The 22,626-nt window shown below is 38.1% G+C and overlaps 1 long non-coding RNA gene across 1 annotated transcript in view; it reads right to left on the bottom strand.

Moving 5' to 3' along the window:
- LOC117654623 (uncharacterized) overlaps nucleotides 1–11,835 on the bottom strand; it is a 40,528-nt gene extending 28,693 nt beyond the window's left edge. The window contains exons 1-2 of the long non-coding RNA XR_004588346.3: nucleotides 11,750–11,835; nucleotides 9,726–9,865 (exon numbers count right to left, since the gene is read on the bottom strand). This is a non-coding gene — a long non-coding RNA (uncharacterized LOC117654623). The remainder of the gene's footprint in view (nucleotides 1–9,725; nucleotides 9,866–11,749) is intronic.
- Nucleotides 11,836–22,626: the final 10,791 nt, after the last annotated feature.

The following is a 22,626-nucleotide window of genomic DNA, read 5'->3' as shown; positions in this document are numbered from 1 at the left end:
GCTTGTGCAGAAGAGTGCGCATGTGTGGCCCCATTGCAAACCAGTAGTAAAGGTAAGTAGAACCTACCCCTGTATCTATCTGTCTGTCTGTCTGTCTGTCTGTCTGTCTGTCTGTCTGTCTATCTATCGTATATCATCTATCAATCATCTATCATCTATCTAATCATCTATCACCTTTTCACGTACAATCTCCAATTTTCATTTCATCAGGGTGAAAATGCTTTGGCACTTTGGGCTTTCATTCTACAGACTCAGAAATGAAGCGTTTATAAAATAAAATATAGTTCCTGGCTATATTAACTTTCATAATAACAGTTTTATTTGGTGGCATATTTACTTTACTTTACTTTATTCAAATTTCTATACCGCCCTTCTCCTTTCGGACTCAGGGCGGTGAACAGCCAAGATAAAAACATCTATACAAAACATCACAGTTAAAAAATAAAGTTAAAATAATTTATAAATTTGGCCCATAATTTAAAACTTGTCAATTTAAAATCAATATTAAAATTTTAAAACTAACCCTAAAATCAAGACAGACCGGCTAACTGGAAAAAATAAGTTTTTAGGGCCCGACGAAAAATCCGAAGGTCGGAGATCACTCGTATCTCTGGGGGTAGATTGTTCCATAGGGTAGGTGCCACCACAGAGAAGGCTCTCCTCCTGGGGGTCGTCAGCCGGCATTGTCTGGCCGACGGCACCCTGAGGAGGCCCTCTCTGTGGGAGCGAACCGGCCGGTGGGAGGCTATTGGTGGCAGAAGGCGGTCCCGTAAGTACCCTGGCCCTAAGCCATGGAGCGCTTTAAAGGTGATCACCAACACCTTGAAGCGCACCCGGAAGTCCACCGGAAGCCAATGCAGCTCGCGCAGGAGAGGAGTCACATGGGAGCGCCCAGTCGCTCCCATAATCCCCCGCGCAGCCGCATTCTGCACCAGTTGGAGCCTCCGGGTGTACCCCAAGGGGAGCCCCATGTAGAGAGCGTTACAATAGTCCAGATGAGAAGTGACGAGTGCTTGAGTGACCGTGCGTAGGGAGTCCCGGTCCAGAAAGGGGCGCAACTGGCGTATCAGGCGAACCTGACAAAAAGCCCCCCTGGCCACGGCTGTCATATGCCCTTCTAAAGACAGCCGCGCATCCAGGAGGACACCCAAGTTGCGGGCCCTCTCCGTGGGGGCCAATGATTCGCCCCCAATAACCAGCGATGGCGTCAGCTGGCTATACCGGGACGCCGGCAGCCACAGCCACTCGGTCTTGGAAGGGTTGAGTCGAAGCCTGTTTCTCCCCATCCAGACCCGCACGGCCTCCAGGCACTGGGACATCACTTCCAAGGCATCATTGGGATGGTCTGGGGTGGAAATGTACAGCTGAGTATCATCAGCGTACTGATGGAACTCCACCCCAAAACCACGGATGATCTCACCCAGCGGCTTCACATAAATGTTGAACAGGAGGGGCGAGAGGACCGACCCTTGCGGCACCCCACAAACAAGGCGCCTTGGGGTCGACCGCTGCCCCCCTGTCAACACGGATTGCGACCGGTCGGAGAGATAGGAGGAGAACCACCGCAAAACGGTGCCCCCCACTCCCAGTCCCTCCAGCCGGCGCAACATGATACCATGGTCGATGGTATCAAAAGCCGCTGAGAGGTCTAATAGGACCAGGATAGAGGAAGAACCCCTATCCCGGGCTCTCCAGAGATCATCCACCAACGCGACCAATGCCGTTTCCGTGCTGTACCCAGGTCTGAAGCCGGACTGGAGCGGATCCAGATAGACAGCTTCATCCAGGTACTGGGGAAGCTGTCGCGCAACCACACTCTCAACAACCTTCGCAATAAAGCGAAGGTTGGAGACTGGACGATAGTTAGCCAAAACAGCCGGGTCCAGGGATGGCTTCTTGAGGAGAGGCCTCACCACCGCCTCTTTCAAGGCGGCCGGCAGGACACCCTCGCTCAAAGAAGCGTTAATAATCCCCTGGAGCCAGCCTCGTGTAACCTCCCGGGAAGCCAGCACCAACCAGGAGGGACACGGGTCCAATAAACATGTGGTTGCGTTCAGCCGCCCCAAGATCCTGTCCACGTCCTCGGGAGCCACAGGATCGAACTCCTCCCAGATAACACTCTCAAGGCCTGCCTCAGTCATCTCGTCTGAACTAACCCAGTCGGCGGCCAAGTCTTCCCGAATCTGAGTTATTTTATATATAAGTGTGTTTCGTCCTGTTTTAATTGTTTTTATGATTTATTATATACTCCACCCAGAGTCATTTGTGTGATTCGAGGCTATAGAAATTAGATAGACAGATAGGTAGATAGATAGATAGATAGATAGATAGATAGATAGATAGATAGAAAAAGCAAGAATACAATGTGCCATGATGATACTCATTTAGGTATTTGATTCTACCTTAGTAGTACCCAAGGTGATAACAAAATCCCAGTAGAATATATAAAAGTTAAAAATACACAAACAGCAATAAGGTACTAGTTTCTATATCATTTAAATTAGCTTGCATAATCAAAAGTAATAGCTGAAAACACTATTCAGTTATAGATACATTGATGAGCAAACATGTAGAAATAAAAGAGTGCTTATGAGTGCATTTTGCCTATTTTTTATCTCTTATCCATCTAGTATTGAATATCTAGTATTTTAATATATATGCATATAATATATTTTGAAGATGATCCTTCAAATAACTAGCTCCTATGCTATACAGGGCATTATAGCAGCAACCAGCATCTTGAATCACATTCAGATGCAATTGATGACCAGTGTGGCTTGCAAAACAGAGGTATTACTTGGACACCCTGAAGCATGCCTATCACTGCATTCTGGAATGCTTGAAGCTACTGGGTGGTGTTCAAGAACAGCTCTATAAACAGTACATTGCAGTAGTCATTATGAGTGATTATTTGAAAGGTCCCCCAATCTAGAAGAAGTTGCAATAGGCACACTAGATGAAACTGGACAAAAGCCTTCTTGGCTACAGCTGCCACCTGTTCATAGAGTGATTCAGAAAGAACCCCTCTCCCCAACTTGACCCCAGATCAAAGTTGGAATATTCCTGGATCTCGATGGTCCAAACACCCACAGAAACTTACTAGGAAATGGTTCTTCCCCAGTGAAACCCATATAGCTTCCAGGTACTGGGACAGAACTTCAGCAGCTTCACTTGTATCGCTCGGGGTCAAAAGATATAATTGAGTGCCATGTACTGGTGATACTGTACCCCAAACTAGTAAATGACATTACCTAGTTGTTCATGTAGAAATTGAAAAGCAGGGGAAACATAATAGAACCCTGTGGCATCCCACAAGGGAGAGGTCTAGGGGACGATCTCTTCCCACTGCAAATATCAACTAATTAGTCATTGCTAGTTACACTTTACATATCAGAGAAGTGTGTCAAGGGTTCTTAAACTTTTTAAAGCTTTTTAAACAGCATTATAATAATGGAAGGCCAAGTTTGACTTGGGATAAATCTACTTGTTAAGGAATTCGCAGAATAACCCTTGAGTAGAAAGGGTGTGCACATGAAAGCGATTGAGAATAGTTACGAATAAACACAGCCAATACACAAATACACTGAGTTGTGTTTACTTTCAGGAAATAGTAAGGCACAGTCCAATAAACAGTCCAGATCATACACATATAAAGCAGGAAATAGCAAAACGACAGTCCAGTGATAATTCAATAACAAAGTCTTCTTACCAGTCGTCATAGTCATTCACAATAAACAGTTCTTCTGGATTTGCAAACAGTAGTGTACAGAGATATTAGAGAGCAAGAACAGCAAAGGGAAACAAACCATGTTTCTAGCTCCCTCTTAAGGACATTGGCTACAGAGCTAACCAATCAGGACACAGTATGATGCAATACAGCAGACTTAAAGCTATATGTAGGGTTTATATATTGCCAACCCAACAAGGTAGGTAATAAAGGTAATAATCATTTCCTAACACTACTATTCAGAGTATTTCCACTTAATTAGCTTCTCTAGTCTCATATATGCAATGTATGGCTGTGAAAGTTGGACCATAAGGAAGGCTGAGAGTCAAAGAATTGACTCCTTTGAACTATGGTGCTGGAGAAGACTCCTGCGAGTTCCTTGGACCAGCAGTGAAATCCCCCCAGTTCTATCCCAAACTGGTAGCTCACCGAACTGGTAGCACCGGTGGCTGGAGGCTCTGCCCACCCGCCGGGACATCGTTACATCCCATTTTTTTTAACCATCTGCACATGTGCAGAAGAGGAGCACACCCAAACCAGTAGCAAAGATAAGTGGATTTCACTGCTGCCTTGGACTGCAAGACGATCAAACTAGTCAGTCCTAGAGGAGATCAACCTTGAATGCTCTTTAGAGGGCCAAATCCTGAAGATGAAACTCAAATACTTTGGCCACCTAATGAGAAGGAAGGACTCACTGGAGAAGAGCTTAATGCTGGGAACAATTGAGGGCAAAAGAAGAATGGGACAACAGAGAATGTGGTGGCTGGATGGAGTCACTGAAGCAGTCGGCATGACATTAAATGGACTCCAGGGGGATTGTAGAGGACAGGAAAGCCTGGAGGAATGTTGTCCATGGGGTCACGATGGATCGGACACAACTTCACAACTAACAACAACAACAAGAAGATTTATTATATGATTTATTATCATATAATAAATGCAGGACCTGTGCCTTAGGCTAAAGCTATATGGTGTTTATACGTGGCAAATTATAACTTTTTCTTGTGGATATCCAACCTCAAAGATACTTATGGATGTCTTAGCTACACAAATCCACATTTTGCTATTTTTTTTTGCAGTGAACTTAATAGGTGTCTTCTCTTAAATGTAACATTGAAATTACACCTGGTAGAGAAACAGAAATACTTCTCACACTCTAAGCTGGATAAGGTGTGTTATTAAGGTACAGTGTACAGGGTTTTTCTGTGGTGATATCCCAACTTTGAATTGCTTTTGCCATGAAGGCCAGCAACACAGCCAATAGTGAAGGCACTTTTTTCCTTTATCCTTACATCTAGAACTTACCAACTGCAGATTGACCACATTCTATAATAATTTATTAGAATCAGATAATAGTCTGGTTTTAGCTGTCTTAAATGGTTTAAGTATCAATTAAGTCTCAAGTATCAAACTTAAGTGAAGGACTCAGTTCCAGTTAATTATTCACTTTCTCAAGATGTACAGGCTCAAAATCCTTTTACAAATCATCACATGATATTACTCCTTTAATTTCAGTTTTATTCATCTGACTTCCAACTCACAATAAAAACAAATTATTTTATTCACAAAATGTTTAGCCAGATGATCACAATTTATACTAATTGATTTTTCTGCCAACATTTTTCAGATGCAATAATAACAGAAGAGCAATTCTATTTCTTTCAGCAGTTCCAAGAAGGCTCCATACCCATTTGCACTATTCCATTGACTCTGACAACACAGATAAAGCTCCAGGTGGCCTTAACAACTCTCTAAAAGAATGCAAATGACCAGCTGTCTGCAAGGAATATAAATCCTTCCATTCCCCACCATCAAGTCAGGGGCGAAGAAGCTTCTTGAATGAGATAGGAAACATCTCCAAAGAAAAACAAAAAAAGTTCATTTGCCTTTTGAAAAGCACCTTTGGAACACTGTGGGATAATTCAGACTTAAGCTTCAACCCATCTGGTCAAACTAACTTCTCATTTTACACATCTTCTAAAAAATCAAGTATTTAGACAGGGTTGGGAAGAAGTAGAACACCTCAGGAATAATTTTGTTATGGGATCTCTTAGTTTCAGAGATCTGGAAAAATCTTAAACTGCACTTTACAAACTAGAAGCTTTTTGGAACCACCAGGGTAAACTAGCTTAATTGTGCCTTCTTTCTGTGGCATTTTGTGGCATTCTGTGGCTAGTTAACCCCATTAAAAGGAAGTAGTGAAATGGATTAAATATTGCCCAGAACTATATTATGTTTTATCTTCTGTGAGATAAAGCCAGTTCTAAAATGTGGCTACCACACAATCCTATGGTAGTCATGACAGCAATGAATTCTCAAGATGATTCTGTATCCATAAAATATGAAATATGAAGTGGAGGTTAAGATAAAATATGTGAAATTCTTCTTTATGAAAATAAGCTTTGGTCATATATTGACATTTTGAAGATGGGATTGAGCACAAAAGGATGTTAACCGAGCGATACACTGTCTGTAATTGTTTAGAATGATGATGGTTTTATGTTTTATGTTTGTTTTAAAATAAAAAATTGTTTGTTTGTTTTTTTTAAAAAGATGATTCTGTATCCAGAGAGAATAAGTTAAAATTACCCACTATAAACAATGTGGGCACTTCATAATGCTACCTGCCATAAGCTTGGTTAAGGAACCCTGCAGCTGGGAATATTGTATAAGGAAACAACATCAGCTTGTGTTTTATTAGCTTATTCTCATTAATCTGGCATAACATCTGGTAACCAGCAGTATCTGGTAAACTTGTATTGGCTAGGGCTTCCTAGTCTTCTGTAGTTATAGCACATTTCTTGATCTATGGCATCTTGGTAATGATGTCAGTCATATTTTCTATCCTGAAGTTCAAATAGATTGATTTCTGCTGGAATATTTTAATATTCTTTACTGTGCTACAGAGAACTAATTTTACTATTACTTTTTAGCTTCCATATGTAGAATCACAAATGTACAGATCCTTATTATGTTCACCAATTATACCAGCTGATCTTATTGCATGGATTGGTAGAGATTGTGAATTTTCCCTCACATCACTCCATCCAATATAGATAATGGCAGAGAAAGCCAGAGCTTAAGACAAAATAAATCAGGCCTGTGGAATGAGACCCAAGGTTTAAGTATTTAAAAAACGATGGCATAGGCATATGCTGTTGAAGTGGAATCTCTTGTGAACAGCTTGCTGCAGTTATAATTTTAATGAATATTGAAAGCTTAAGTGCCATCGTTTCCCATATCACTTTTTTCCGTCAAATGATTTATTGACCACTTATACATGATACATTCTCCTGTCATGGATAGCACACTATATATTTGTTTTCATGAATAATGGGCACCATTTTAATTGATAGTTTCAGACAGAGGAATAGATTTATTTCTTCAAAGAATAAAACCGCTCACGATATATAGTGGATATAAATTATTTCACCACTTATTCTAGTTTTCCTTTTACAACTCAAAATGCTGCTAAAGTCTTAACAAAAATCAATCAAACAACTCTAATACATTGCTATCCAGACATTTCTGTGAAGCACACGAAAACAATTTTTTTCCATAATGCTTTCAAAATGTGTGTTAAATGATCTTGCCAAGAGCCTTTGCTGAGCCAAGGAACTTCTGATGGATCTCTCTGTGAAGTAGCCGTGTTCTGTTGCTTTTAGTTTATTTGTCTTTCTGTGACACCCTACCTGCCTACCTCCCTAAGATTCATTTATTATAGAAGTATGTGCAAGTTACAGCCTTATCATTGAAAGTACACGGGCATTTCATCTCTCAAGAAATAAAGTTAAAATTCATTCATTGTCCTGATAACTTCATATCAAATGCTATTGTTTGTATACACCTGAGGGAGGAAATTCTGTGATGTTGTTTCTAGTTATGGAAGAAGATTAGTGATAAAAGTGAATTATTCTTAGCTCAGGGCTCAGAATAAATTTTGTGACTTTTAAGTGTATCTTTTAAAAGTATTATAAATTTTTATAAGAATGTATTTCTTTTCCCATTTGAATTAAAAGTCTTCTACTCTAGCTCTGAGGGACTGATATTAAAGCCCAGATTTTTTTTAGACTTTTCATATTATTCTGGAGAAGTATAATGTAACCTGATGCTAAATTTTAGACAAAACAAAAATAATGGAATATTATTTTCTTGTAGACTATTTTCTTGCATATTTATTTTATTATTTGTTAGGCAACCTTTTGCTTTTACATATTTAAATTTTATAATGAGCATCTTACTCTACTGCCAGGTATGCCATCTAAACATTGTGTGATGTTACCTGTCCTCATCTACCAGCTATAACCTCACTGCTACTGGAAAACTACATTGATCAATAAAATAATTTGAAATCAAATTGATTCAGAGTAATTTTGAATTTCAGAAAATTCATATTTCTTTGACAATATGGTGTTCTGATATTGATATCACTTAAATGTTAGCTAAGGTGGAATGTTGGGGGAGGGAAGGAGATATTAGAGAACTGCCAGGAGAGAACAAATTACCTTTGGCTGTGCTCCAAAAAGGATGTATACTTTCACTACAGCATGAAAGACGAGAGCCACTAAAGAACAAACATTTGATAATGGGGCATTTTGTGGTAACATTCCAAGATGTGATAATAATATAGAATTAATGCTCCATGACTTTAACCTTAGACTGTCTACTTTTGACCTCACCTCATTCCTAAGAGGTCTGTAAGGGGCATGCATAAGCAAACCAATGTGCCTATCATCCCTGTCCTACTGTCCCCATTTATTTATATCCATTTCCTGTATTCATAATAATGTAGAGTAGAAGAAGGAATCCATGAGGTCCCTAGGTGGGAAAAATTGATGTCAGTCTATCGATAAGTAAATTGGAAAAAGAATATTTTAGCAAGTTGTATTTTTTAAAAATATTACTTGAATCTCTTAACTTTATAAATACTCAATTTTGTCTAGTGTTTTGTGACCAGGGAATTACTGGATATTCACAAATACTGGATATTACCCAGCTAAAAATTTAGATCAGGAAGTGAGTAGTACACTATGGGCAAGGATGAATGCCAACACATGCAACAGCCATGGTTCTTTTTACCAGATGATAAATGCCTCTACTATAATGATCCTAGTGACTCTATTTTTGATGGAATTTTGAATCCCATATTCAAAGAAGGTGGACAATATGAAGTTATTGCCACAGAAGAAATAGAGAAGTTGTTCGGTGAAATATATAACATCCAAATGTAGCAGAATATAATGTTGCTTACCATTTGTCTTGTCCACCACTCAGTATTTACAAGGAAGTGGACATTAATAGAATAAGCAGTATTGTTGCTGTATACCTTTTGCAGTTCCTTGGTATTCTAACAAGTAGAGCAGGAAATATTCTTAAAAATACAGTATATCTTCCACTCTTGGAATACCCTAACCAGGATCTGCATACTGGATCATTATCATCATAATTGTCATTTCATTGCCATTTTTTATTACCTTTTATTCATATATTCAGGCCTGATGTTACATTTCTGACTATTCAAGCTTTGGGCAGCCATAGACACCTTCAATTTATTAATTTGATCAATTTTACATTATCTAAAATATCATATCTGCTGCTGCTATCCATCTAGTTCTTTTTTAGCACTATGGCAGGTATTAACACATCTTGCGGGGTCAATCTTTTTTAAAAAACTCTGTTTGCTTGAGGTTTCAATATCAGCACTGTGTTATAGAGCTATAAAACTGAACCTTATTACCCCAATGTTTACTGCTCATGAGAGCAATAAGGGTTTATAAATTCTCACTCCTGCTAGTTTACACTTTAGAAAGATAAGAAAAGAAAGGCATGAAAATGCCTCCTGTCTCGCTAAATATTTATTTTATGATTGTTGTAAGAGTTTATAAGAGTTGGGCTTATGATTGAGCATGAATGTCTCCAAATGAGTATTACATTAAAATACTAAGTTGTAAATTGAGTTGGGGGAATGGGACTAATATTACAGTACAAAGCTGCTTACTTTTTAAAAGAAACATCTCTGTGTTTGTTTCTCCCACTTGAGCTGTTTGGTTCTCTCTCTATTTGGCCACCTGTCTGGCACCTCTCTCGACTCTGAGTGGCATTTTCTGTGATTGCTCCCCTCTGCAGTTTTGATAACTTCTGTAGAAATATAAGAATTGCAGTCTAAACTTAGAAGTTTAGTCACATAGAATAAGTTTACTTAAATGAAAGTGTTCTCAACCGGGAAATCATGTGTGTGTGTGAATGAGTGTGAGTGTGAGTGTAATGCTGTGTGTGCATGTTTGTATGTGTGTCAGAATAATAACTAAATCACAAGACTACATCTGATTTATTTTGGCCATGCCATGCATGCATATTCATTGGAAAAGTCAGTGATGCTAGGAATTATTATGGGAAGAAGAAGAAGAAGGGGCAAGCAAATAACTCACTGGCTTCATACCATCAAAACTGATACAAATATGAACATCCAACAACTGAAAGAAGATGCACTTGGCAGGATAGCATGGAAAGCACTTGCCTATAAAGCAGGGCTGAAAATGCTCCTGGTTCAGGCCAGATCGCTGGACCTGGAAGTGATGGCGGCGGGTGGTTCGGAGAACGGGTAGCAAAAATACCTGCCCCCCCCCCATGCCCAGCTGTGCCACGCAATCATCAGAGGCTTTTTTTAATTTTTAAAAGCATTTTGTCTACAATCTCTTCTGCCAAAAAAAATGCTTTTAAAAGTAAAAAAAAACCCTCTGATGATCACACGGCTCAGCTGGGATCATCAGAGGCTTTTAAAAGCATTTTTGTCGAGCCTCGGTTGGGTCTCGCCATCACTAGGGAGGACGACGAGGAGGGGCAAGCTGTTGGACTCTCCGGGGGCATGTCATCAGCTGTTTGAGAAGTCTTTACCACCCGCACACACAACGAAGCAAACTCTTTCATCGGAGATGGTGGGGGCATGGTGTTTGCAGATGACGCTGCCTTGTGCTGTAACAGAGGCGCGCTCCTCCTACAGGCCAGCTTGAGGAAGGAGGGATGATGTTGACTGTTTGATTGTTAATTGATTTATTGTGCTCCTCCTTCAGGCCAGCTAGGGGAAGGAGGGGTGATGTTAACTGTTTAATTGCCACTTGATTTATTGCTGTGTATATAAAAGGCGCTACACTGCGATTGCGTGTAGCGCTAACTTTAAACCTTGTTTCCGGCTTGTGCCTTTCTCCTGCCTGTGTTTGCTGTGCTGAACCTAATTAAAGGATAGCAACTGCTTTATTCCGTTCTGGTGTTGGCTTGTTTCCAGTGCAGTTGGGTGGACTGGCCGAGAATTTTTCTACAACTTCTTCGGCTGAAGAGGTTGTAGAAAAAAATGCTTTTAAAAGCCTCTGACGATCCCACTGAGTTGTCTGATCGTCAGAAGCTTTTAAAAGCAATTTTTTCACAATCTCTTTGGGGCCGAAGAGGTTGTAGACAAAAATGTTTTTAAAAGAAAAAAAAGCCTCTGATGATCAGGCAACTCAGCTGGGATCATCAGAGGCTTTTAAAAGAAAAAAAAGCCTCTGCCAATCAGGCAACTCAGCTGGGATCGTCAGAGGCTTTTAAAAGCGTTTTTTACAACCTCTTCGGCAGAAGAGGTTATAGAAAAAAATGCTTTTAAAAGGTTCTGACAATTCCAACTGAGTTGCCTGATTGGCAGAGCCTTTTAAAAGCATTTTTTACAACCTCTTCTGCCAAAGAGGTTGTAGAAAAAATGGTTTTAAAAGTGTAAAAAAAAAAAAGTTGGCCACCCAGTCACATTACCCCCCCACCAAGCCACACCCACAGAACCAGTAGTAACAAAATTTACATTTCACCACTGCTATAAAGTTGCCAAAAGTTGGACACAAACTAAATGGTTGTAACCCATTTTTAAATTTTAAAAAAAATCAAATCTTGATTCAATATGTTTTGAATCTTTTATCTTCGATTTCAAATCAGAAAGAAGCACATGATATTTTGATATTCTGAATTTTCAGAATGAAGTAGAGTACGGTATAATCTTACTGATGTAATGCAGGTGTCTTCACCGATTGAGATGGCATTCCCTTTCCTAGGCCTTTGTTTTAGTCTGATGTAATACACTGCCTTCAGCAGTCCTAAATGGAAAAGAAAAAAAGATAGCATACCTTTAACAAGTATGCCCTTGTGACTCAGGACATGTAGAAACAACTGGACATGTTCTTCTGTACTGGTAGTTTTACCCAGCATCCCAAAATGTTTTAATTGCCCCACTCTTGGCTAATAAAACAGGATAGAGTGACCAGCAATACAAGCAATTCTTACTTTCTGATATTAATCCTGAAATAACATTTAAGATTGCCAGGTTCTGGAAAATGGCATACAAAATTAGACAAAGAATAATTAAGAGAAATTGAAGTTGTTTGAGCAGAGAATGGCTCAGCTTCAGCATTATCCACTGGTCTTTTCTTTTTCTTTAATCTTAGCTACTGTATAATCCCTTCATCGGAGGCTCTATAATTGTCAGCGGCTCTATAATTCTAGATTTTAAATTAGTTTTAACTAATACGAATAATACTTTTTATCATATTTTAATGTATATATACTTTTTTATTTATTATTGAATGTTGAATGATTTTCAAGAAACTATTTTATTCCCTTTTTCCATTCTACCGATTAATGATTGGATTAAAATTATTTGATTTGACTCCCTTTCCTGCTTTACTTCAATTTCCCCTAATACTAGACCTAATATTCTTTCTTCTAATCCACTTTTCCTCAGAGAAGACTAAAACCATACTCCATTGCTGAAACAAAGTAAGAGTAACTATATTGGGGAGTGATAAATGGCCTTCAGACAATTTCTTTTTTCTGGGGCTATTCCAGAAAATAGCTTTGAAAATATGGCATATTTATTCCAGAAAATAGTTTTGAAAATATGGCATATTTATTCCAGAATATGGCTTTGTAAATATAGTATATTTATAAGACACACACATTCATTCATTCATTCTGTCTCTGTGTGTTTATTTTGGTGTTACATGTTCTAAAGGTTCATTAATAAAAGCTCTTCATAGTTTCAAATTGACATTCTTTTTCATTGCAAGTGATCTTACTTGGCATGAAAGCTATATGTCATTGTTTCGCTTCAGAAATGCTTCTTCTGCATAATAAAGAAATGCAATAACTCACATTTCTGTACCAGTGTCAAATATATACATGGCCTGTTCTGATTAGATTTTAAATTTCAATGCCAGAAGTAATAATGTAGAATATTGCCACAAAAACTAACCAAGTAATATTTGAACAATTTCCTTCCAATTCACAGATCCAGACATTACTGTAATGTTGACTTGCCATAATATTAGGCATATTGTAAATTGTTTGATATTGAATGTAAATAATGTTGGTACATATTCAATAAAACTTTCTTGTCACCTTTGCATTTATTTACATGTCATAGCACATCTATTTTCACTCATATGGTTTCAAGTGCAGTTCTATCATTTTCCTTAAGTCATTTTTGAAACCTGTGTCATTTTCTCAACAATACTAGATAGTTTTATATCTCTCAATACTTACTCTTGTATTAGATACCAGAGGCAACTGATGAAAAGGGTATGTAATATATATCGCACATTCTAAAATGCTTTAAAACAGACAACTCATATGAGTATCACAATTAATGAAAGATTTTCAGTCTCCATATTCATTGTTTCTTTTTATATGGCAAGTAGATTGAAACTGAGAAAGTCAATTTCTGATAATGACTTTTTCCTAAAACATGATCTTTTTCTTTCCCTTTTCTTTTCTCTGTCCTCAGTGGGTTCCTATCACAATCAAAATTTCTATTGTGCTTCTACGTCAGGTGATATTGCAAAGTTGTATCATTATGTTGGCTTTGTATAATAATTTCAGTTATGATATCCACATGAATGCAGCTCAGGATTGCACTAGGGAAATGATTGTCTTGGTACACTCAAGATATTTCTGTTCCTTTCTGTTGTTCCCTATCATACCAAACTTTCTTTCTTGCAGGAAAGTTAATATAGTTACAATGATCCTGTTTTCCATAAATGGCTTCCTTAAGGGCCCAGCCCCAGCAAAGCATTTGAGCCAGGAATTAGAAGATGGGAATGATGCTAGCCAATAAAAAATGAAACTGGATGAAGGTAGAATGAATGAGATAGATAGGCTGCAACATATTGATGAATCTTTTTTCACTTCTTTCACTTTCAAAAGCTAAAGGCTAATATAGATGGATATTATTTTGAAAGATCAAATTATTGTAGATCTATGTGGTATGTAAGAGGTCCAGAGCATTTGGAGTCTATAGTTCTTAGAACCGTCAAATAAAGGCAATTTGCTAAGGGTTACAATGATTCTCCATAACATCCCTATATGGTTTTGCTTTGATTTTTCTGATTTCTAGGTTTTACTCTCAAAATAAACAATAAATGGGCATATTTTAATTTTGTTAAAAATTACAAATTCAGACAGCTTATCAATTTGTGGAAATGAAAATGAAGACAGGCTATTGAGGCTATCTGATAAGAATGCATGTATGCTAAATGAATTAGAAAATTAAAGAAAGTTCAGTTTACTCTGCAGAATAATAACAATAACACTGAATTCTATTCAAATATACATCTTTAGCTATGCTGTTAATGTATTTCTAGGAGTTTGTTGGTTTGGCAAGAATAAGCCATGTAAAACTAATCTTTTCTATTTTTATGACAGACTGACTGAGTGAATGTTTTTGATATGGTGTACTCTGATCTCAGGAAAACATTTGGCAATATGGGTACAGCATGGAAACGGCATTGGTCGCATTGGTTGATGATCTCTGGAGGGCTCGGGACAGGGGCTGTTCCTTTGTTCTGGTCCTGTTAGACCTCTCAGTGGCTTTTGATACCATCGACCATGGTATCATGCTGCGCCGGCTGGAGGGGTTGGGAGTGGGAGGCACCGTGTTATGGTGGTTCTCCTCCTATCTCTCTGACCGGTTGCAGTCCGTGTTGGCAGGGGCCCAGAGGTTGCCTTGTTTGTGGGCTGCCGCAAGGGTCGGTTTATGTGAAGCCGCTGGGTGAGATCATCCGTGGTTTTGGGGTACAATGCCATCTGTACACTGATGACACTCAGCTGTACATCTCCACCCCAGACCACCCCAATTATGCCCTTGAAGTGATGTGCCAGTGCCTGGAGGCCCTGCGGGTCTGGATGGGGAGGAACAGGCTCCGAATCAACCCATCCAAGACCAAATGGTTGTGGTTGCCAGCGTCCCGATATAGCCAGCTGGTGCCATCGCTGGCTACTGGGGGCGAGTCATTGGCCCCCAATGGAGCGGGCTCATAACTTGGGCATCTTCCTGGATGCACGGCTGTCTTTAGAAGAGCATATGATGGCCGTCGCCAGGGGGGCTTTTTATCAGGTTCGCCTGATACGCCAGTTGCGCCCCTTTCTGGATCGGGACTCCTTATGCATGGTCACTCATGCCCTCATTACTTCCCACCTGGACTACTGTAATGCTCTCTACATGGGGCTCCCATTGAGCAACACCTGGAGGCTCCAACTGGTCCAGAATGCGGCTGTGCGGGTGATTATGGGGGCGGCATTGTGCTCGCATGTAACACCTCTCCTGCGCGAGCTGCACTGGCTTCCGGTGGTCTTCCGGGTGCACTTCAAGGTATTGGTTCTCATCTTTAAAGTGCTCCATGGCTTAGGGCCTGGGTATCTACGAGACCACCTTCTGCCACAATTAACCTCCCACCAGCCAATACGCTCCCATAGAGAAGGTCTCTTCCTCAGTCGGTCAAGCAATGTTGACTGGTGACCCCCAGGGGGAGAGCCTTCTCTGTGGGGGCACCCGCCATCTGGAACGAGCTACCCCCAGGGATATGACTGTTCCCGGACCTCTGTACTTTCCATCGGGTGCTGAAGACTTTCTTATTTCAGCAAGCCGGGCTGGCTTAGAATATTTTAATGGGTTAATTTTATGGGTAATGGGTTTTAAATTGCGAAAGCCAAACTGATTTAATTATTATTTAAACTATTTTAATTTTCATATTGTATGTATTTTAATCTTGGCATTTCACCACCCTGAGTCCTTCGGGAGAAGGGCAGTATAAAAATTTAATTTAATAATAATAATAATAATAATAATAATAATAATAATAATAATAATAATAATAATAATAATAATATTTGTAATTATCTTGTGTCCTTGTGAGTGTTATGGCTATAACTATGAAGTCTGGTGGATTGTTAGGGGTGCTTATAAATGTTTCTCATTGTCCTAGTATCATCTCTCAAAGATATAGAAGGTGAATAAATGGTATATCTATCAGGTTTATGATGGAACAAAGCAAATGTTACTGACTAACACTTTAGAGGTTAAATAATAACTTAAGAAACCTTGGCAGAGTTGAATGCTGGGCCATATCCAATACAGGTAGTTCGATATTCAAGAGTGATGGGTTTAAGATGCTGCACTTAGGTAAGAAAAATCTAATGTTCAAGATCGGAGAATCCTGGCTGGATGAATTTCAAGGAGAACTGGGAGAATGATGAGGGATCTGGAAATCAGAAACTATAAAATCTGGACATCTTCAGTCTACAATAAAGAGACTAGGTGTAGTTGTGAAAAGGGTTGGTAAATACCTAAAAGGGTTCTTAAATGCAGGTGGAAGATTAATTGTATAAATACAAGTCTGATGATAAAATTGAATAATTATTTGACCATCAATCCATTCCAACAATGGATAAAGATAACAGTTAAAACCAGTGGTGGGATTCAATTTTTTTAACAACAGGTTCTGTGGGTGTGGCTTAGTTGGGGATGTGGCTTGGCAATCATGTGACTGGGTGGGCGTGGCTAGCTGGTCATGTGACTGTGTAGGCATGGCTAGCTGGTCATGTGACTGTGTAGACGTGGCTAGCTGGTCATGTGACCGGGTGGGCGTGCCTATGTGCATAGGGATTACTCAGAGGGCTGAAAAAAAGTCATTTCTGACTGGGCTTCGCACTTTTGACCGGTCCTCACACTTATGACCATCCTCACATTTATGCCCGTGCAGCTTTCTTAACAACCATGTCACTCATTTCACAACTGCTTCTCTTCACCATGGTGACAAGATAGGGCAAAAACGTAAAATGTGAGGACAGTCGTAAGTTCGAGGACTGGTCAAAAGTGTGAGGACCAGTCAGAAATAACTTTTTCAGCCCTCTGAGTAGTCCATATGCACAAAAGGATACAGCAATAGAGAGGGATGAAGGAAGGGAAGGAAAATTAGAGTAGGAGGGAGGGGAAGAGAGGGAGGAAGAGAGGAGGAGAAGGAGAAAGGAAGAGGAAGTAGGAAGGAGAAGAAGAGGGGGAGGAAGAGAAAGTAAGAAGGAAAGAAAAGAGAGAGGTGGTAGGTTTGAGGAGAAAGATTGCTGTACAATAAAAAAGATGAAAGGGAAGAAAGCCAACCCCAAACAAATATAAAGATATTAAGATAAAAGAATGAATTGTTAAACTTTAAAGACTAAAAGAGAACAAATATGAATAAATAACAATAATTAGAAACACACAATGTATTTTCTTTGAACAGAATATTTGGCTGGTTCACAAATTTAAAGTGTTTAGTCATTTCAATTAAATTTACAATTTCTATATTTCCTTTTTGCCATATTTATTCCTCATCTATTTTTGTAAAAAACCAATATTACCCTTCATCCTCATCTCTAATCTTAATCAAATTCAATTTTTTCCCTTCTATTCTATATTATACCCCTTCCCATTGTCATATATTTTTATATCCATCCTCACATTGGTTAATTATGTAATATTAGTTGTTTAATATAAATTCAACATTTTTATATAAATCAATTAGTTATATAACTACCTTTTTTGTATATTAATCAATATGAACATGAATATTCCAATTATTTCCATGCAATCCAATTTCTTACAAATCAATTAATTATATTTACCAATAATAATAAACCAAATAATTTCCCCCTATATTCCTCCAAACCACAACTTAACCATTTCTGCTTTCAGAAATATACAATTAATAGTATCTCAATTATTACAATTCCCTAGTTAAATAGAGCTTTTTTTCTTTTGTGTTTTAAAATCTTGAACTCTCCTCTTTTTCCCTAAATTTCCCATTGTTTGCACCTACCTTTTTTGTTGAGGAAAAAGAAAAGAAATCTGCCTGCCTAATTATCCAATGTTGCAGCAACAGCAAAGCAGTTTCAGTTTCATTTTTCAGGATAGCTAGGGGAAAAAAAATTGCTCCAGCAAGCAGCAGAGCCCTGAGCAAAACAGCTGAGACAAATCAGCCGAGACTCGGGAGCCGATCTAAGCAAGGGTTAATTAGCCTATGCTGAAGCTCCGCGGGCCAATAAAATTACAAAAAAATTACCAAAATTGGCAATAAATAGTGGTGCGGAGGGGCGGGGCAAGCCAGCAATTTAACAGACGGTTCGGCTCCTAGAACCGGCAGAATCCCACCACTGGCTATAGGGCGGCCCTTTGAAGCCCCGTGGCAAGAATTTGAACAGTTTTTTTTCCTCTAGCCATCAGCTGGGACTCCGGAGGCAGCAATAGATTGGGAGTGGGCGGGGTAAGCAAATGGCTAGCGATCCAACAGAGCAGAGAGCGAGGGTGAGTGAAGGCATGGAAGCTGCTTTCTCCATCCTGCTCTCTTGCGTCCAGAGCCGGTGGGGAACCACGTGGCAGCCCACGTGGATCCCAGGCAGCGGAACTCAGGCTAGGGAAGGGGTGGGCAATTGTGGCTCTTTTACAACCTGTGGCCTTCAACTCCCAGAATTCCTGAGACAGCCAAGCTGTCTCAGGAATTCTGGAAGTTGAAGGCCACAGGTTGTAAAAGAGCCACAATTGCCTACCCCTGGCTACGGTAGGCTGGCGCCGTGTGGGTGGGAGGCGGGGCGGGGCGAGGGACGGGCGAGCCAGCAATTTAACAAACAGTTCGGTGTGCTGCGGGGCCAATAAATTACAAAAAAACACCGAACCGTTTGTTAAATTGCTGGCTTACTCGCCCCATTTATTGGCAATAAATAGTAGTGCGGAGGGGCGGGGCAAGGGGTGGGGCGAGCCAGCAATTTAACAAAGGGTTCGGCCGAACTCCCTAGAACCGGCAGAATCCCACCACTGGTTAAAACTATTATAGATCAAGATAATATAAGATAAATATAAGGCTATTGAAATATAAAAGGTCCTCATACAGAAAAGCAACTTATTTCCTAACTACTTGAACTCAGAAAGAAAAATTGGGAAATGATATCAAAAACTTGCTTTGTATGATATTAGTAAAGAATATAGAATTTTCAGACAAAAAATCCTTTCATTATCATTACCCAATCATAGCTACATATTTGAATACAACTTTGAGGATTAAAAAAAAATAGAAGACACACTATAAAGTGTCTATTAAAGGCTATATAAAATTACTTTAATGGAAAGATATATTCTTTCATCTTTTTTAATGAAATGAACATGAAAGCTTTGGCTTTCAAAGGCTAAAGGAATGCAATGAGATAGAAGACATTGACATGTATGTGCTATTTCAAGTGGAAAAGTAATGTTTTCTTTCATAGAAACTAGTTTCAAATTTATTGAAGTATATTCCCTTTTCCTTTGTCTCTTCAAAATAAACTGAATCCTATTTTTAAATAAAGCCAGAATGATAATTTTCCAAACTAACTGACCATAAATCATCATTATAATCATCATCATGATCTGTAATGCAAAAAATCTATGAAGAAAATGAAAATATTAATTGTATATGTTTGGGTATAACTTGCTAGTCCCATTCCTTAACAATTCTTACTAATATACATAAAGCTTCATAGGCAGAGACAGCAGAAAAAAACCAGCAGATTCTTTTAAAAAATGCTACTAGATTTCCTCCTGATCTTGTTATTGAACTTCAGCAGAAAGTGTCATTGAAAACAGTGGTTCAGTTCATAATCTCAATTATGTTTAGATTGAAAACATGGAGTGGAGGGGGGGGAGAGAGAGAGAGAGAGAGAGAGAGAGAGATTCCAATTCTCTTATTCTCCTAAGAGAATGTCCATATATTGCACAGTTCTATTCATTTGATATCACTATCTCACTCTGTGATACACTTCTCCCTCCACAAATTTTAATTGCACTTTGCTGTTGCCAAATGTTAATCCAATTTAGAATAAAATTCTAATTTATGTTTTGTTTACAATTGTTACAGAAGTTATATTAGGCTTTTAAAAATAGAATATTGAGACAGAGAACTTCTTTCCTTTTATTCTTCAAACTGAAACATATGTATATATGTATCTCTTAAAAACAATAGTTTGAAATAATATAGTTTAGTATTGTAGTATTTAATCATTCTGAACATTTCTCTTTTTGTCCCCCCCAAATTAAAGAAAATATTACAATTATGATAGATGATGAGTAGGCACAGCAGAAGTTATCATTCTCTATTTTTATACTGTAAATATTTTGTAACATTATTTTTAGTAATTAATCTCAGTGCTTTTCTCTCAATAAAACAACTTCCAATTATTTTGAGAGGTTTTTCATAGCTGCTATTAATATACTCATTAATGAAATTCAGTATAGACTTAACATATTAAATATTACTTTGTAATTTTCATCTACTAGGCACATCAATTTTCTATGCTATAACAATAAATTATTACAATGATACATTTATCTTTCACTGTACAAAAGTTCAAATGTTGGAAATAAATTATCATATAGATATATTTTTGTATATATAGGAATATATACATACATTAAATTTTGACAAAGGAAACTAACTAATGATTTGAATTCTAGAATGAGTTAATCTGTGAAACAAGGACATTTACTTTTTATATCATAATCCAGAATGTCTTTCATAATTTCAACATTTTTTCCTAGAAAATTGTAACCTATCTTGGAATTAATATATGGATTTGGCCTTTTTTATTAGTTATTATGGAGTAATGATATGAAATATCATGCCAACTGCAGCCTGGTCCTTAAGGTTATGGTTAATAAATACTATGAGAAAATCCAAATTCATAATCATAATCATAAGTTTATTTGTCAAGCATATATAAGATAAAAGGTAAAAGTATAAACATAATTTGAATACATGAAAAGAGTAAGTAAAAAGGAATATTAGGACAGGGATGGTAGGCACGCTGGTGCACTTATGCACGCCCCTTACAGACTTCTTAGGAATGGGGTGAGGTCACAGTAGACAGTTTAAGGTTAAAATTTTGGTGATTTGGGGAAGAATTTATAGAATCAGGTAGTGCATTCCAGGTATTGACCACTCTGTTACTGAAGTCATATTTTCTGCAATCGAGTTTGGAATGGTTTACCATAAGTTTGTATCTATTATTAAACTGAAGTAATCATTGACAAGAAGGACATTGTGGCAGATAATTTTATGTGCTATGCTTAGGTCAGACTGAAGTCGGCATAGTTCTAAGTTGTCTAAGCCCAAAATTTGGAGTCTGGTGGCATAATATATTTTATTGCGGTTAGAGGAATGGAGGACTCTTCTCATAAAATATCTCTGGACTCTCTTGATTGTGTTTATGTCCGATATGCAGTGCGATTTCCAGACAGATGAGCTGTATTCAAGAATTGGTCTAGCAAATGTTTTGTATGCTCTAGTTAGTAGTACAACATTACCAGAGAAGAAGCTATGCAAGATTATGTTAACAACTCTTAATGTCTTTTTGGCAATATTGTTACAGTGGGCTCGGGCACTTAGATATTTTACTATATCTTAACTTTTGTACAATATCTTAACTTTTGACACTTAGATATGGATCAATAATTTTAAGTACTTCTGAACTCTGTTTAGCATTTAATTTTTAATATGGCATTAATAAACTAAAATAGTTATTATAATCTTTATGAGGAATGCTTAGCATATACTAAATGAAATATTCAAGAGTAAAGGGAGGTATAAAATAAGGAATTAGAATTGTTTTTATTACCTGGAATTCTAATCAAACTTGCAAACTCTGTCTATCTGTCCAATGGTTCCAACTTATAATAGTGGAATAGATTTATATATGATGAAGATCTGCCTTAATCCAGAGTGAATGTTGCTTAAAATAAAGTTCTGAAAAGATGAGTGCAATAAGAATTATTGTAGTAGTAAATTTGCTGAGGAAATTGAATTTTGTATCTTAATAATTAGAGGCTACAGCTAGATATTTATTAAAGATCCAGTAGTCTGCTGAGCCTTACACTCCATTAAGTGTATTTCTCAGGACGATTAATTCCTTTGGCTCTGCCCCAGGATATAAAATAAACTTCTTCAAAGTCAGGTATTTTAAGTTTCCTCTTTCTCTCAAGCAAACATGAAATATTTGTAATAAATTATACTTGAATTGTGTTACTCTTTTCTGAAATAATTGTGCTATCCAATTGCATTGTGACTCCATTGAGAAATACTCAGAGTTATTTGGTTGAATTAATAAAGAATCTGGTTTGGGAAGAAAAATATGTTTTTCTTCTAAAGAAACAAGCCTTAGCACATTAAATATGATATGATATGATATGATATGATATGATATGATATGATATGGCATGGCATGGCATGGCATGGCATGGCATGGCATAGCATAGCATAGCATAACACAGTACACTATAAATAATCTGTTAAATTAATAATGCCATTTCTTTTAATATAAAAAATAAAAGTAGATAAATTAGCATATTGGGACTTTAGCCAGTGGTGGGATTCAAATAAATTAACAAATGGTTCTCTGTCCTAATGACCGGCTGCATGGGCATAGCCATGGTAGGCATGGCCAGGGGTGTGTGACAGGCAGCACTCGGCCTCCTGCACCCACCTGGGAGCAAAAACAGACCGCAGGGGGCGCCGCTTAAAACAAAAGTTTTTAAGACTTTTGCGCTTGTG

The sequence above is a fragment of the Pantherophis guttatus genome, chromosome 8 (genome assembly GCF_059756535.1).
Source record: "Pantherophis guttatus breed Tessera chromosome 8, ASM5975653v1, whole genome shotgun sequence".
Taxonomy (NCBI): domain Eukaryota; kingdom Metazoa; phylum Chordata; class Lepidosauria; order Squamata; family Colubridae; genus Pantherophis; species Pantherophis guttatus.
The sequence above is the reverse complement of the archived record's forward strand: the minus strand, read 5'-3'. Positions and strand labels throughout refer to the sequence as shown.